The sequence below is a fragment of the Cervus canadensis genome, chromosome 5 (assembly GCF_019320065.1).
Source record: "Cervus canadensis isolate Bull #8, Minnesota chromosome 5, ASM1932006v1, whole genome shotgun sequence".
Lineage (NCBI taxonomy): Eukaryota > Metazoa > Chordata > Mammalia > Artiodactyla > Cervidae > Cervus > Cervus canadensis.
The window spans coordinates 98,626,829-98,632,045 of NC_057390.1; positions in this window are offsets into that span (position 1 = coordinate 98,626,829).

Genomic DNA, 5,217 nt, shown 5'->3' on the forward strand with positions numbered 1-5,217 from the left:
CCGCGCCTGACCTTTCACCCTGGCAACCGCCGTCACGAGCGCCGCGCGCGCCGGGCCCCGCCTCCAGCGCCCCGCCCCGCCCCGCCCCGCCCCCACCGCCGGCGGCCGGGTCCCGCCCCCACGCGTCTCGGCCCCGCCTCCCAGGCGCCCCTCGGCCTCGGACCCCGAGCTCCAGGCACTGCCCCGCCTCGCCCCGCCTCCTGGCCCCGCCCTCGGCCCCACCCACCGAGACACAGGCCCCGCCCCTTCATGTCCCGCCTCCGAATCACAGGCTCCGCCCCCTTCTCGCCCCGCCCCCATCCTCAAGGGCTCTGCAGACACCCCCCCAAACCGCCCCCCGCCTCACCCCGCTCCGTGTTAGGGTCTCCAGATTTAGCAAATGAAGGTACAGGAAGCTCCGTTAAATGTGAATTTCAGATAAGCAGCGAGGTGTTTTTAAGTCTAAATATGTATCATACCTGAAATGCAAATTTAATGGGACACATTTAGACTAAAAACGCTTCGCTGTTCAACTGAAATTCACATTTTACTGGGCTTCCTGTGTTATATCTGGCAACCCTACCTGGGGCTTCGGAGGGTCTGCAGCCCTGACTTTGTTTTTTTTAATCTGAGATTTTTGACTCTTAGACAACTTGCAAAACTTACCGCACAAACCCCGCGGATGTGTTACAGAGCTAAACTTGAGAACCTTCACGACTGATTGCCCTGCAAACCTAGGAAAGAAAGCTTCCTACGATTTGTTTACTTAATTTAACGGGAGACCTGTTTTTTCTATTGCTATTCCTAATTGTTTTGTGCATATCAGATTTTCTCTGAACCGTGTGACGGAAAACAGAAAAGAAAGGAAGTGGACCACAGAACGGACATGAGTCAGCATCCATCCTCTGTGGGCCTGAAAGTTCAGATTCCCATGTTCCAGGCCACCTCGCTGTCATAGGGGATCAACAGTTAAATATGTACATGCTACGATTTGAACACAAACTACTTTATAGCCATGCAGTCATCCCCCTGCTCTTTGCATTGTGGGATGCTGCGTTAAGATTTTGTCTGAAAAGGGTTTTGTTGTTTATGTTTCGAAGGCTAGAAAACCCTGGTTAAGGGGGATCCAAACTAGAGGCCCCCGGTGCAGGCACGTGTGCCCCCTCCCCGTTCATTCTTCACTAACACTTGCTGGGCTTCTGCTACAGGCCAAGCCCTGGACACAAAGCCAAGCCCAAGCGTCACTGGGCCCGGAGAGAGACCCAAAACAAACAAGCCTGTGAGGTGGAGATAAGTGCTGTAAAAAGCAGTAGGGTAGGGCGGGGCTGCTGTACACAGGAGGGTCAGGAAGTCCTCTCAGAGAGGGAGACTGTGGGTGAAAGAGGTAAGAAGAGAGGCAAGCAGCCCAGGCAGAGGACTGCACGTGCAAAGGCCCCGAGGCAGAAGGGGCGAGTGTGCTGGAAGGGCAGCGAGTGGAGGGGGGCGTGGAGCTGGAGAAGCAGCTGACAGCAGGACCCCACAGGGCCTCCCCAGAGGAGGGCCCTGGCCCCAAATGCAAAGGTGGTCAAGTGAGGATTTTGAGCAGGGTTGTATGGTTCTGCCCTTCTGACTGCCGGCTAGAAGGGGTGGGAGGGGAAGCCCCCTGAGAGGCTGTCGCAGCCCTCCAAGGGATGGTGGGGCTCCACCAAGAGGCAGGCGGTAGTGCTGGTGATAAGGGTGGGACTTCGCACACATGTGAAAGTGGGACAGGCGGTGGATTCAATCCAGGGTGTGCGACAGAGAGGTCACACCTGCTGCAGGGCTTTGGCCAGAGCAGCTGGAAGAATGCAGCCACCCTTGGCTGAGATGAAAGACTGCAGCAGAGGCGCTGGGAGAGCAATGCAGGGCTGAGAGCAGAGGTCAAAGTGCGCCTGGACCTGCTGCGTTCCGCAGACCTTGGCACCATCTGCGGTTGGCACCAGGCCACTGGTTGGCTGTGTGAGAATGGGGCTCAGACGGTAAGTGGGGGCTGGTGAGGTCCCCACGGGAGGCAGTGAGGACTGGAGAAGGCTGGCCACATGCTGAGCCCCGGGTCTCCAGATGCAGGGCTGAGGTGAGGAGGGGGCAGGAAGGAGCAGCAGTGAGGCAGGAGGGCAGTGGGAGAAGGTGGAAGGACACACAGAGATCAAGACCGAGAATCCAGGATGGGAAGGACGCGGCGAGTGGACCTGGTCTGGGTAGGGCGTGGTTGGCTCCCTGGCAGCCCCGGCTTCTTTCTCCCTGTCCTCCCTCCCAAACCACTGACCACAGGCATGACCACAAGTCACATGGTGATTACTGGGCAGATAGACCAGGATCTGGTCACACGGTTGGCAAAGGTGGTCAAGGCTGGGCTGTCGGGAGGGAGTCTAGGGTCACCTCCTCACCTGCTTCTCTCTGCAGGAGGGACTTGGCTTCTGAACACTGTGTCCATCTGCTCAGGCTGCCATAAGAGAACATCGCAGGCCAGGTGGCTTAAACCACAGATGGGCGTCTATTAATGTCTCTCACAGGCTGGACGTCCAAGATCAGGGGCGGGCATGGTCAGTTTCAGGTGAGGACTCAATTCCTGGCTTGCAGACGGCCGGCTGCTTCTTGCCTGTGCTCACCGGGCCCTTCCTCTGTGCTGCCCGTAGAGAGAGAGGGAGGGGTCTCCACGGTCTCGTCTCGTAAGGTCACTGACCCCATCGTGGGGGCCCTACCCTCGTGATCCCATCAAACCCTGATCACCTCCTGAAGGTACCTCCTAATGCCATCCCGTCGGGGCTTAGGACTTCGGTGGTGGGCGGTGGGGAACACAGTTCAGGCCTTGTCGTCATTCAGTCGCTAAGTCTCGTCCGACTCTGCGACCCCATGGACTGCAGCACACTAGGCTTCCCTGTCCTTCACGATCTCCCGAAGTTTGCTCAAACTCATGTCCATTGCGTCGATGATGCCATCCAGTTCAGACCTTAGCAGACACTCAAAGTTCCCTGGAAGGACCGTGACCCTTCCCAGCCCCAGGTGTAAGCCCTGCTATCACTAACAGCTCTTTCTCTAGGGCTCTTATGTTCCCCGTCCAGGTACTGAGGAGGGCGAGGGAGGGTCTCTGGGACCCCAGCTGTCTGAGGCAGCCAGTGGGCCTATGTGCTGCCCTAGCCCAGCACTGGGAGGCTGACCTTGAAAACAACACCAGTGTCTCTAATCCGCAGCACACGATTGGTTTAATGAAAAGTTCTTAGGGAAAGCACGCCTCAGTTGCAAAGTGCAGCCACATGCAGAAGCATTCAGATGAGGTGGTGGGTTGTGTCTGAGAACCGTAACACTGGCTTCCATGGATTAGCCAGGCCCCACTTCCCTGCTTGAAGCTGGGTGCCTCCACCCCACACCCTCCTCAATCTGCCCCTCCTCCCAGTGGGAGAGGCACCTGCTCTCGGGACACTGAGACCCACCTGGGCAATTGTCTGTGCTGCCAGGCGGTCGTCAGGTACCAGAGGCAATTCTCAGATTTGTGAGATGCACGCTGATTTCAAAGGGAGTAAAATGTCGGGGAGTTTTGCATCTTAGATGAAATGAGGTATCGGTATTCCTGTTTACGGGGCTTCCCAGGTGGCGCTAGTGGTAAAGAACCCACCTGTCAATGCAGGGGACATAAGAGACACAGGTTTGATCCCTGGGTCGGGGAGATCCCCTGAAGGAAGGCATGGCAACCCACTCCAGTATTCTTGCCTGGAGAATCTCATGGACAGAGGAGCTTGGCAGACTACAGTCTATGGGGTCGCAAAGAGTCAGACACGACTGAAGTGACTTTGCACGCACGTACATTCTTGTTTACAGAGGGGAAATCTGGGCCTCGGAGGGCCCAGAGCAGGGGTTAAGGACCCGTGGAATGTATGTAGCAGAGGGACCTCCAACCCAGGTGCCTCCGACACGCGGGAGGGGCTGTTCTGATGCCCCTGACCGGGACAAAGGCAGAACTCTCGTCCCCCCACCCCGAGTCTCCCCCATGGTAGTCATCCCGTCATGCCGACTGGTGTCCAGCTGGGTGGCTGTGAGCCCTGGAGGTCAGGGCCGGCTGTCCCTTCTCCAAGCCCCCCTCATGGGGCAGCTTCCGCACAAGGGTGGGAGATGAAGGGGCAGGAGAGCGCCACTGCAGCCCGGCCCCGGAGCGGGTGCCGCCTCCACGCCCCTCAGCTGGCAGCTGGTTTCAGGCCCAGCTGGTTGAGGACACCAGCCGTTCTCCAGCAAATTTACAGGAGGATTGTTCCTGAGTGCTTGCCACGTGCCGGGGACAGAGCCTGGTGGGGACAGGCCTCTGTGTCCTCACAATGACGCCATGAAGAGGGCAGGGACTGTAGTCATGGAGGCGCGGGGGTGGGCATCCCCACCACAACCAAAGGCGCAGATGGAGCTGGCCCCAGCATTGTTAAATGTCCACGTCACCTGAACGGACACGGCCGAGGGGAAGCCCCTTAATCTGCTGCAGGTGAGCGGCAGGACGGGTGGGGGGGCTGCCCAGGGAGCCCCCGAGGGGGGCTGGGGTGCCGGGTGCATGTGTGATTCTGCCCTGCTCCTCAACCTGCAGTCACATGTTGCAAACACTTCTTCTACTCCTCGCTGTGCTCGGCGGGTGTTAAGAGACAGGGCTGGGGTGAAGGGGGCCGCTGGGCGGGGCCCAAGGCAGAGGAGCAGGCTGGCAGTCGATGGCTGGGGTGGGGTGGGTGGCTAGGACATGGGACGGGGGACAGACGTGGGACTTCAGACCCTCTGGGACCTCTTGCTGCAGGGGAGCCAGTGTTAAGATGCCGCTTGTCGGGCACTCACAGGACGGCCTTGTCCCTCAGCTGCAGGCGAACCTGACCCGGTGGCCCCAGCTCCCTCGGAGGGCCAGCGCGCTCTCCTCCCGCCCTGCGGGAGCCAGGCACCCCCACACGGGGCGGGGAGGGCACCCTCTAACAGGACCCACATGCTCCTGCGGGCGTGCGGCCTCCCCCAGCTGCTGCCATGGCCTTCGTCTGTATTTTATGGTGTGGCTGTTAGGGCTGCGCAGGGCCAGGCATCAGCAGGACTTGTAAAGCTCGTCTGGCGATTGGAGTTTAAGGCGCTGGGGGTGAGGTCCTGGGCGTTTGACGCAGGAGGGAACGGCTGAGCGGGGAGGCTGATGGAGATAGATCACGGGAAAATTCTGTGCGGGGTTTAACGGAGAAATAATCATTTTCTATGAAAGATAATGACTTCTCT